General features: G+C 48.1%; 3 non-coding genes across 3 annotated transcripts; all 3 read left to right on the top strand.

Annotated features, from left to right (window-relative positions):
* Positions 1-4,079: 4,079 nt before the first annotated feature.
* On the top strand, positions 4,080-4,151 carry trnac-gca (transfer RNA cysteine (anticodon GCA)). The gene has a single exon. It is a non-coding gene; the product is annotated as a tRNA-Cys (tRNA).
* A 6,681-nt stretch (positions 4,152-10,832) lies between these two features.
* On the top strand, positions 10,833-10,904 carry trnac-gca (transfer RNA cysteine (anticodon GCA)). The gene has a single exon. It is a non-coding gene; the product is annotated as a tRNA-Cys (tRNA).
* A 1,501-nt stretch (positions 10,905-12,405) lies between these two features.
* Positions 12,406-12,477, top strand: trnac-gca (transfer RNA cysteine (anticodon GCA)). The gene has a single exon. It is a non-coding gene; the product is annotated as a tRNA-Cys (tRNA).
* Positions 12,478-12,569: the final 92 nt, after the last annotated feature.

A 12,569-nucleotide genomic window follows, 5' to 3' on the forward strand; every position in this document is an offset into this window, starting at 1 on the left:
TGGGGTGAATTGTGGCACATAGTCTGCAACAATCCTCAAATAGCCTGTGGCTTTCAAGTGATGGTCGACTGGAATTAACATGCCCACAGTGTAACAAGAAAACATTCCCCACGCCGTTACACCCACTCCACCGGCTTGGACTGTTGACACAAGGCAGGATGCGTCCATGGATTCATGCTGTTGGCGCCAATTCTGACACAAGCATCTGTGTGCCATTAGAAGAACCCGAAATTCATCGGTCATCAATAACACCGCGTTCGTTCCCCTGTTCGGCTGAGCAGTGTTGATGAGCCTGTGCCCACTGCATCCGCGGCTTCTTGTAGGTAGGGCACTTTAATGCAGAACAAGAGATTGGGGTTAAAATCTGTTTTCCCCCTGTCTAGTCAGCAACTATCCTCAAATAGCCTGTGGCTTTCAAGTGATGGTCGACTGGAATTAACATGCCCACAGTGTAACAAGAAAACATTCCCCACGCCGTTACACCGACTCCACCGGCTTGGACTGTTGACACAAGGCAGGATGCGTCCATGGATTCATGCTGTTGGCATCAATTCTGACACAAGCATCTGTGTGCCATTAGAAGAACCCGAAATTCATCGGTCATCAAAAACACCGCGTTCGTTCCCCTGTTTGGCTGAGCAGTGTTGATGAGCTTGTGCCCACTGCATCCGCGGCTTCTTGTAGGTAGGGCACTTTAATGCAGAACAAGAGATTGGGGTTAAAATCTGTTTTCCCCCTGTCTAGTCAGCAACAATCCTCAAATAGCCTGTGGCTTTCAAGTGATGGTCGACTGGAATTAACATGCCCACAGTGTAACAACAAAATATTCCCCACGCCGTTACACCCCCTCCACCGGCTTGGACTGTTGACACAAGGCAGGATACGTCCATGGATTCATGCTGTTGGCTCCAATTCTGACACAAGCATCTGTGTGCCATTAGAAGAACCCGAAATTCATCGGTCATCAAAAACACCGCGTTCGTTCCCCTGTTCGGCTGAGTAGTGTTGATGAGCCTGTGCCCACAGCATCCGCGGCTTCTTGTAGGTAGGGCACTTTAATGCAGAACAAGAGATTGGGGTTAAAATCTGTTTTCCCCCTGTCTAGTCAGCAACAATCCTCAAATAGCCTGTGGCTTTCAAGTGATGGTCGACTGGAATTAACATGCCCACAGTGTAACAAGAAAACATTCCCCACGCCATTACACCCACTCCACCGGCTTGGACTGTTGACACAAGGCAGGATGCGTCCATGGATTCATGCTGTTGGCGCCAATTCTGACACAAGCATCTGTGTGCCATTAGAAGAACCCGAAATTCATCGGTCATCAAAAACACCGCGTTTGTTCCCCTGTTCGGCTGAGCAGTGTTGATGAGCCTGTGCCCACTGCATCCGCGGCTTCTTGTAGGTAGGGCACTTTAATGCAGAACAAGAGATTGGGGTTAAAATCTGTTTTCCCCCTGTCTAGTCAGCAACAATCCTCAAATAGCCTGTGGCTTTCAAGTGATGGTCGACTGGAATTAACATGCCCACAGTGTAACAACAAAATAGTCCCCACGCCGTTACACCCCCTCCACCGGCTTGGACTGTTGACACAAGGCAGGATGCGTCCATGGATTCATGCTGTTGGCGCCAATTCTGACACAAGCATCTGTGTGCCATTAGAAGAACCCGAAATTCATCGGTCATCAAAAACACCGCGTTCGTTCCCCTGTTCGGCTGAGCAGTGTTGATGAGCCTGTGCCCACAGCATCCGCGGCTTCTTGTTCTTGGCTGACAGAAGTAGGAAGTATGTTTTCAGTGGTAGAGCATTTGACTACAGATCAAGAGGTCCCTAGTTCAAATCTGGATGCCCCCTGTCTGGCTTTCTACACTCTCCCTTTAAGTGGTTTATACTCTAGACCAGGAATATGCAGATTGAAATGACCAATAGCATGATGGATGTCAAACAATTCAGTATTGTATTCAGATCCTGAGATTGAGAACGGCAAGGGAGAGCAAAGAACCCGTTTCCATTTTCATGAAAACAGTTTGAGATGACTGTTCTTAGAGACGTGGTGTATTATAGTTAGGAAGTAGTCAGTAGTTGATGGGGTGAATTGTGGCACATAGTCTGCAACAATCCTCAAATAGCCTGTGGCTTTCAAGTGATGGTCGACTGGAATTAACATGCCCACAGTGTAACAAGAAAACATTCCCCACGCCGTTACACCCACTCCACCGGCTTGGACTGTTGACACAAGGCAGGATGCGTCCATGGATTCATGCTGTTGGCGCCAATTCTGACACAAGCATCTGTGTGCCATTAGAAGAACCCGAAATTCATCGGTCATCAAAAACACCGCGTTCGTTCCCCTGTTCGGCTGAGCAGTGTTGATGAGCCTGTGCCCACTGCATCCGCGGCTTCTTGTAGGTAGGGCACTTTAATGCAGAACAAGAGATTGGGGTTAAAATCTGTTTTCCCCCTGTCTAGTCAGCAACTATCCTCAAATAGCCTGTGGCTTTCAAGTGATGGTCGACTGGAATTAACATGCCCACAGTGTAACAAGAAAACATTCCCCACGCCGTTACACCGACTCCACCGGCTTGGACTGTTGACACAAGGCAGGATGCGTCCATGGATTCATGCTGTTGGCGCCAATTCTGACACAAGCATCTGTGTGCCATTAGAAGAACCCGAAATTCATCGGTCATCAAAAACACCGCGTTCGTTCCCCTGTTTGGCTGAGCAGTGTTGATGAGCTTGTGCCCACTGCATCCGCGGCTTCTTGTAGGTAGGGCACTTTAATGCAGAACAAGAGATTGGGGTTAAAATCTGTTTTCCCCCTGTCTAGTCAGCAACAATCCTCAAATAGCCTGTGGCTTTCAAGTGATGGTCGACTGGAATTAACATGCCCACAGTGTAACAACAAAATATTCCCCACGCCGTTACACCCCCTCCACCGGCTTGGACTGTTGACACAAGGCAGGATACGTCCATGGATTCATGCTGTTGGCGCCAATTCTGACACAAGCATCTGTGTGCCATTAGAAGAACCCGAAATTCATCGGTCATCAAAAACACCGCGTTCGTTCCCCTGTTCGGCTGAGTAGTGTTGATGAGCCTGTGCCCACAGCATCCGCGGCTTCTTGTAGGTAGGGCACTTTAATGCAGAACAAGAGATTGGGGTTAAAATCTGTTTTCCCCCTGTCTAGTCAGCAACAATCCTCAAATAGCCTGTGGCTTTCAAGTGATGGTCGACTGGAATTAACATGCCCACAGTGTAACAACAAAACATTCCCCACGCCGTTACACCCCCTCCACCGGCTTGGACTGTTGATGCAAGGCAGGATGCGTCCATGGATTCATGCTGTTGGCGCCAATTCTGACACAAGCATCTGTGTGCCATTAGAAGAACCCGAAATTCATCGGTCATCAAAAACACCGCGTTCGTTCCCCTGTTCGGCTGAGCAGTGTTGATGAGCCTGTGCCCACTGCATCCGCGGCTTCTTGTAGGTAGGGCACTTTAATGCAGAACAAGAGATTGGGGTTAAAATCTGTTTTCCCCCTGTCTAGTCAGCAACAATCCTCAAATAGCCTGTGTCTTTCAAGTGATGGTCGACTGGAATTAACATGCCCACAGTGTAACAACAAAATAGTCCCCACACCGTTACACCCCCTCCACCGGCTTGGACTGTTGACACAAGGCAGGATGCGTCCATGGATTCATGCTGTTGGCGCCAATTCTGACACAAGCATCTGTGTGCCATTAGAAGAACCCTAAATTCATCGGTCATCAAAAACACCGCGTTCGTTCCCCTGTTCGGCTGAGCAGTGTTGATGAGCTTGTGCCCACAGCATCCGTGGCTTCTTGTTCTTGGCCGACAGAAGTAGGAAGTATGTTTTTTGGGGGCATTGCTGTGCGGTAGGGCACTTTAATGCAGAACAAGATATTGGGGTTAAAATCTGTTTTCCCCCTGTCTGGCTCTTGTCTGTATTGAGGTACTCTTAGCTGTGACATGATTATAACTGGCTTTGATTGCATTACAAAGGACCATCCTATACAAAGCAAGCAGTGATGCTGCGCAGTGGAGTTAACGTGGGGGTATAGCTCAGTGGTAGAGCATTTGACTGCAGATCAAGTGGTCCCTAGTTCAAATCTGGGTGCCCCCTGTCTGGCTTTCTTCACTCTCCCTTTAAGTGATTTATACTCTAGACCAGGAATATGCAGATTGAAATGACCAATAGCATGATGGATGTCAAACAATTCAGTATTGTATTCAGATCCTGCGATTGAGAACGGCAAGGGAGAGCAAAGAACCCGTTTCCATTTTCATGAAAACAGTTTGAGATGACTGTTCATAGAGACGTGGTGCATTATAGTTAGGAGGTAGTCAGTAGTTGATGGGGTGAATTGTGGCACATAGTCTGCAAGAATCCTCAAATAGCCTGTGGCATTCAAGTGATGGTCGACTGGAATTAACATGCCCACAGTGTAACAAGAAAACATTCCCCACGCCATTACACCCCCTCCACCGGCTTGGACTGTTGACACAAGGCAGGATGCGTCCATGGATTCATGCTGTTGGCGCCAATTCTGACACAAGCATCTGTGTGCCATTAGAAGAACCCGAAATTCATCGGTCATCAAAAACACCGCGTTCGTTCCCCTGTTTGGCTGAGCAGTGTTGATGAGCTTGTGCCCACTGCATCCGCGGCTTCTTGTAGGTAGGGCACTTTAATGCAGAACAAGAGATTGGGGTTAAAATCTGTTTTCCCCCTGTCTAGTCAGCAACAATCCTCAAATAGCCTGTGGCTTTCAAGTGATGGTCGACTGGAATTAACATGCCCACAGTGTAACAACAAAATATTCCCCACGCCGTTACACCCCCTCCACCGGCTTGGACTGTTGACACAAGGCAGGATACGTCCATGGATTCATGCTGTTGGCGCCAATTCTGACACAAGCATCTGTGTGCCATTAGAAGAACCCGAAATTCATCGGTCATCAAAAACACCGCGTTCGTTCCCCTGTTCGGCTGAGTAGTGTTGATGAGCCTGTGCCCACAGCATCCGCGGCTTCTTGTAGGTAGGGCACTTTAATGCAGAACAAGAGATTGGGGTTAAAATCTGTTTTCCCCCTGTCTAGTCAGCAACAATCCTCAAATAGCCTGTGGCTTTCAAGTGATGGTCGACTGGAATTAACATGCCCACAGTGTAACAAGAAAACATTCCCCACGCCATTACACCCACTCCACCGGCTTGGACTGTTGACACAAGGCAGGATGCGTCCATGGATTCATGCTGTTGGCGCCAATTCTGACACAAGCATCTGTGTGCCATTAGAAGAACCCGAAATTCATCGGTCATCAAAAACACCGCGTTTGTTCCCCTGTTCGGCTGAGCAGTGTTGATGAGCCTGTGCCCACTGCATCCGCGGCTTCTTGTAGGTAGGGCACTTTAATGCAGAACAAGAGATTGGGGTTAAAATCTGTTTTCCCCCTGTCTAGTCAGCAACAATCCTCAAATAGCCTGTGGCTTTCAAGTGATGGTCGACTGGAATTAACATGCCCACAGTGTAACAACAAAATAGTCCCCACGCCGTTACACCCCCTCCACCGGCTTGGACTGTTGACACAAGGCAGGATGCGTCCATGGATTCATGCTGTTGGCGCCAATTCTGACACAAGCATCTGTGTGCCATTAGAAGAACCCGAAATTCATCGGTCATCAAAAACACCGCGTTCGTTCCCCTGTTCGGCTGAGCAGTGTTGATGAGCCTGTGCCCACAGCATCCGCGGCTTCTTGTTCTTGGCTGACAGAAGTAGGAAGTATGTTTTCAGTGGTAGAGCATTTGACTACAGATCAAGAGGTCCCTAGTTCAAATCTGGATGCCCCCTGTCTGGCTTTCTACACTCTCCCTTTAAGTGGTTTATACTCTAGACCAGGAATATGCAGATTGAAATGACCAATAGCATGATGGATGTCAAACAATTCAGTATTGTATTCAGATCCTGAGATTGAGAACGGCAAGGGAGAGCAAAGAACCCGTTTCCATTTTTATGAAAACAGTTTGAGATGACTGTTCTTAGAGACGTGGTGTATTATAGTTAGGAAGTAGTCAGTAGTTGATGGGGTGAATTGTGGCACATAGTCTGCAACAATCCTCAAATAGCCTGTGGCTTTCAAGTGATGGTCGACTGGAATTAACATGCCCACAGTGTAACAAGAAAACATTCCCCACGCCGTTACACCCACTCCACCGGCTTGGACTGTTGACACAAGGCAGGATGCGTCCATGGATTCATGCTGTTGGCGCCAATTCTGACACAAGCATCTGTGTGCCATTAGAAGAACCCGAAATTCATCGGTCATCAAAAACACCGCGTTCGTTCCCCTGTTCGGCTGAGCAGTGTTGATGAGCCTGTGCCCACTGCATCCGCGGCTTCTTGTAGGTAGGGCACTTTAATGCAGAACAAGAGATTGGGGTTAAAATCTGTTTTCCCCCTGTCTAGTCAGCAACTATCCTCAAATAGCCTGTGGCTTTCAAGTGATGGTCGACTGGAATTAACATGCCCACAGTGTAACAAGAAAACATTCCCCACGCCGTTACACCGACTCCACCGGCTTGGACTGTTGACACAAGGCAGGATACGTCCATGGATTCATGCTGTTGGCGCCAATTCTGACACAAGCATCTGTGTGCCATTAGAAGAACCCGAAATTCATCGGTCATCAAAAACACCGCGTTCGTTCCCCTGTTCGGCTGAGTAGTGTTGATGAGCCTGTGCCCACTGCATCCGCGGCTTCTTGTAGGTAGGGCACTTTAATGCAGAACAAGAGATTGGGGTTAAAATCTGTTTTCCCCCTGTCTAGTCAGCAACAATCCTCAAATAGCCTGTGGCTTTCAAGTGATGGTCGACTGGAATTAACATGCCCACAGTGTAACAACAAAACATTCCCCACGCCGTTACACCCCCTCCACCGGCTTGGACTGTTGATACAAGGCAGGATGCGTCCATGGATTCATGCTGTTGGCGCCAATTCTGACACAAGCATCTGTGTGCCATTAGAAGAACCCGAAATTCATCGGTCATCAAAAACACCGCGTTCGTTCCCCTGTTCGGCTGAGCAGTGTTGATGAGCCTGTGCCCACTGCATCCGCGGCTTCTTGTAGGTAGGGCACTTTAATGCAGAACAAGAGATTGGGGTTAAAATCTGTTTTCCCCCTGTCTAGTCAGCAACAATCCTCAAATAGCCTGTGTCTTTCAAGTGATGGTCGACTGGAATTAACATGCCCACAGTGTAACAACAAAACATTCCCCACGCCATTACACCCCCTCCACCGGCTTGGACTGTTGACACAAGGCAGGATGCGTCCATGGATTCATGCTGTTGGCGCCAATTCTGACACAAGCATCTGTGTGCCATTAGAAGAACCCAAAATTCATCGGTCATCAAAAACACCGCGTTCGTTCCCCAGTTCGGCTGAGCAGTGTTGATGAGCCTGTGCCCACAGCATCCGCGGCTTCTTGTTCTTGGCTGACAGAAGTAGGAAGTATGTTTTCAGTGGTAGAGCATTTGACTGCAGATCAAGAGGTGCCTAGTTCAAATCTGGGTGCCCCCTGTCTGGCTTTCTTCACTCTCCCTTTAAGTGGTTTATACTCTAGACCAGGAATATGCAGATTGAAATGACCAATAGCATGATGGATGTCAAACAATTCAGTATTGTATTCAGATCCTGAGATTGAGAACGGCAAGGGAGAGCAAAGAACCTGTTTCCATTTTCACGAAAACAGTTTGAGATGACTGTTCTTAGAGACGTGGTGCATTATAGTTAGGACGTAGTCAGTAGTTGATGGGGTGAATTGTGGCACATAGTCTGCAACAATCCTCAAATAGCCTGTGGCTTTCAATTGATGGTCGACTGGAATTAACATGCCCACAGTGTAACAAGAAAACATTCCCCACGCCATTACACCCACTCCACCGGCTTGGACTGTTGACACAAGGCAGGATGCGTCCATGGATTCATGCTGTTGGCGCCAATTCTGACACAAGCATCTGTGTGCCATTAGAAGAACCCGAAATTCATCGGTCATCAAAAACACCGCGTTCGTTCCCCTGTTTGGCTGAGCAGTGTTGATGAGCTTGTGCCCACTGCATCCGCGGCTTCTTGTAGGTAGGGCACTTTAATGCAGAACAAGAGATTGGGGTTAAAATCTGTTTTCCCCCTGTATAGTCTGCAACAATCCTCAAATAGCCTGTGGCTTTCAAGTGATGGTCGACTGGAATTAACATGCCCACAGTGTAACAACAAAATATCCCCCACGCCGTTACACCCCCTCCACCGGCTTGGACTGTTGACACAAGGCAGGATACGTCCATGGATTCATGCTGTTGGCGCCAATTCTGACACAAGCATCTGTGTGCCATTAGAAGAACCCGAAATTCATCGGTCATCAAAAACACCGCGTTCGTTCCCCTGTTCGGCTGAGTAGTGTTGATGAGCCTGTGCCCACAGCATCCGCGGCTTCTTGTTCTTGGCTGACAGAAGTAGGAAGTATGTTTTCAGTGGTAGAGCATTTGACTGCAGATCAAGAGGTCCCTAGTTCAAATCTGGATGCCCCCTGTCTGGCTTTCTACACTCTCCCTTTAAGTGGTTTATACTCTAGACCAGGAATATGCAGATTGAAATGACCAATAGCATGATGGATGTCAAACAATTCAGTATTGTATTCAGATCCTGAGATTGAGAACGGCAAGGGAGAGCAAAGAACCCGTTTCCATTTTCATGAAAACAGTTTGAGATGACTGTTCTTAGAGACGTGGTGCATTATAGTTAGGAAGTAGTCAGTAGTTGATGGGGTGAATTGTGGCACATAGTCTGCAACAATCCTCAAATAGCCTGTGGCTTTCAAGTGATGGTCGACTGGAATTAACATGCCCACAGTGTAACAAGAAAACATTCCCCACGCCGTTACACCCACTCCACCGGCTTGGACTGTTGACACAAGGCAGGATGCGTCCATGGATTCATGCTGTTGGCGCCAATTCTGACACAAGCATCTGTGTGCCATTAGAAGAACCCGAAATTCATCGGTCATCAATAACACCGCGTTCGTTCCCCTGTTCGGCTGAGCAGTGTTGATGAGCCTGTGCCCACTGCATCCGCGGCTTCTTGTAGGTAGGGCACTTTAATGCAGAACAAGAGATTGGGGTTAAAATCTGTTTTCCCCCTGTCTAGTCAGCAACTATCCTCAAATAGCCTGTGGCTTTCAAGTGATGGTCGACTGGAATTAACATGCCCACAGTGTAACAAGAAAACATTCCCCACGCCGTTACACCGACTCCACCGGCTTGGACTGTTGACACAAGGCAGGATGCGTCCATGGATTCATGCTGTTGGCGCCAATTCTGACACAAGCATCTGTGTGCCATTAGAAGAACCCGAAATTCATCGGTCATCAAAAACACCGCGTTCGTTCCCCTGTTTGGCTGAGCAGTGTTGATGAGCTTGTGCCCACTGCATCCGCGGCTTCTTGTAGGTAGGGCACTTTAATGCAGAACAAGAGATTGGGGTTAAAATCTGTTTTCCCCCTGTCTAGTCAGCAACAATCCTCAAATAGCCTGTGGCTTTCAAGTGATGGTCGACTGGAATTAACATGCCCACAGTGTAACAACAAAATATTCCCCACGCCGTTACACCCCCTCCACCGGCTTGGACTGTTGACACAAGGCAGGATACGTCCATGGATTCATGCTGTTGGCGCCAATTCTGACACAAGCATCTGTGTGCCATTAGAAGAACCCGAAATTCATCGGTCATCAAAAACACCGCGTTCGTTCCCCTGTTCGGCTGAGTAGTGTTGATGAGCCTGTGCCCACAGCATCCGCGGCTTCTTGTAGGTAGGGCACTTTAATGCAGAACAAGAGATTGGGGTTAAAATCTGTTTTCCCCCTGTCTAGTCAGCAACAATCCTCAAATAGCCTGTGGCTTTCAAGTGATGGTCGACTGGAATTAACATGCCCACAGTGTAACAAGAAAACATTCCCCACGCCATTACACCCACTCCACCGGCTTGGACTGTTGACACAAGGCAGGATGCGTCCATGGATTCATGCTGTTGGCGCCAATTCTGACACAAGCATCTGTGTGCCATTAGAAGAACCCGAAATTCATCGGTCATCAAAAACACCGCGTTTGTTCCCCTGTTCGGCTGAGCAGTGTTGATGAGCCTGTGCCCACTGCATCCGCGGCTTCTTGTAGGTAGGGCACTTTAATGCAGAACAAGAGATTGGGGTTAAAATCTGTTTTCCCCCTGTCTAGTCAGCAACAATCCTCAAATAGCCTGTGGCTTTCAAGTGATGGTCGACTGGAATTAACATGCCCACAGTGTAACAACAAAATATTCCCCACGCCGTTACACCCCCTCCACCGGCTTGGACTGTTGACACAAGGCAGGATGCGTCCATGGATTCATGCTGTTGGCGCCAATTCTGACACAAGCATCTGTGTGCCATTAGAAGAACCCAAAATTCATCGGTCATCAAAAACACCGCGTTCGTTCCCCTGTTCGGCTGAGCAGTGTTGATGAGCTTGTGCCCACAGCATCCGCGGCTTCTTGTTCTTGGCCGACAGAAGTAGGAAGTATGTTTTTTGGGGGCATTGCTGTGCGCTAGGGCACTTTAATGTAGAACAAGATATTGGGGTTAAAATCTGTTTTCCCCCTGTCTGGCTCTTGTCTGTATTGAGGTACTCTTAGCTGTGACATGATTATAACTGGCTTTGATTGCATTACAAAGGACCATCCTATACAAAGCAGCAGTGATGCTGTGCAGTAGAGTTAACGTGGGGGTATAGCTCAGTGGTAGAGCATTTGACTGCAGATCAAGAGGTGCCTAGTTCAAATCTGGGTGCCCCCTGTCTGGTTTTCTTCACTCTTCCTTTAAGTGGTTTATACTCTAGACCAGGAATATGCAGATTGAAATGACCAATAGCATGATGGATGTCAAACAATTCAGTATTGTATTCAGATCCTGAGATTGAGAACGGCAAGGGAGAGCAAAGAACCTGTTTCCATTTTCACGAAAACAGTTTGAGATGACTGTTCTTAGAGACGTGGTGCATTATAGTTAGGACGTAGTCAGTAGTTGATGGGGTGAATTGTGGCACATAGTCTGCAACAGTCCTCAAATAGCCTGTGGCTTTCAATTGATGGTCGACTGGAATTAACATGCCCACAGTGTAACAAGAAAACATTCCCCACGCCGTTACACCCACTCCACCGGCTTGGACTGTTGACACAAGGCAGGATGCGTCCATGGATTCATGCTGTTGGCGCCAATTCTGACACAAGCATCTGTGTGCCATTAGAAGAACCCGAAATTCATCGGTCATCAAAAACACCGCGTTCGTTCCCCTGTTCGGCTGAGTAGTGTTGATGAGCCTGTGCCCAATGCATCCGCGGCTTCTTGTAGGTAGGGCACTTTAATGCAGAACAAGAGATTGGGGTTAAAATCTGTTTTCCCCCTGTCTAGTCAGCAACAATCCTCAAATAGCCTGTGGCTTTCAAGTGATGGTCGACTGGAATTAACATGCCCACAGTGTAACAACAAAATATTCCCCACGCCGTTACACCCCCTCCACCGGCTTGGACTGTTGACACAAGGCAGGATACGTCCATGGATTCATGCTGTTGGCGCCAATTCTGACACAAGCATCTGTGTGCCATTAGAAGAACCCGAAATTCATCGGTCATCAAAAACACCGCGTTCGTTCCCCTGTTCGGCTGAGTAGTGTTGATGAGCCTGTGCCCACAGCATCCGCGGCTTCTTGTAGGTAGGGCACTTTAATGCAGAACAAGAGATTGGGGTTAAAATCTGTTTTCCCCCTGTCTAGTCAGCAACAATCCTCAAATAGCCTGTGGCTTTCAAGTGATGGTCGACTGGAATTAACATGCCCACAGTGTAACAACAAAACATTCCCCACGCCGTTACACCCCCTCCACCGGCTTGGACTGTTGATACAAGGCAGGATGCGTCCATGGATTCATGCTGTTGGCGCCAATTCTGACACAAGCATCTGTGTGCCATTAGAAGAACCCGAAATTCATCGGTCATCAAAAACACCGCGTTCGTTCCCCTGTTCGGCTGAGCAGTGTTGATGAGCTTGTGCCCACAGCATCCGTGGCTTCTTGTTCTTGGCCGACAGAAGTAGGAAGTATGTTTTTTGGGGGCATTGCTGTGCGGTAGGGCACTTTAATGCAGAACAAGATATTGGGGTTAAAATCTGTTTTCCCCCTGTCTGGCTCTTGTCTGTATTGAGGTACTCTTAGCTGTGACATGATTATAACTGGCTTTGATTGCATTACAAAGGACCATCCTATACAAAGCAAGCAGTGATGCTGCGCAGTGGAGTTAATGTGGGGGTATAGCTCAGTGGTAGAGCATTTGACTGCAGATCAAGTGGTTCCTAGTTCAAATCTGGGTGCCCCCTGTCTGGCTTTCTTCACTCTCCCTTTAAGTGATTTATACTCTAGACCAGGAATATGCAGATTGAAATGACCAATAGCATGATGGATGTCAAAC

Source organism: Ictalurus punctatus, chromosome 2, assembly GCF_001660625.3.
Source record: "Ictalurus punctatus breed USDA103 chromosome 2, Coco_2.0, whole genome shotgun sequence".
Taxonomy (NCBI): domain Eukaryota; kingdom Metazoa; phylum Chordata; class Actinopteri; order Siluriformes; family Ictaluridae; genus Ictalurus; species Ictalurus punctatus.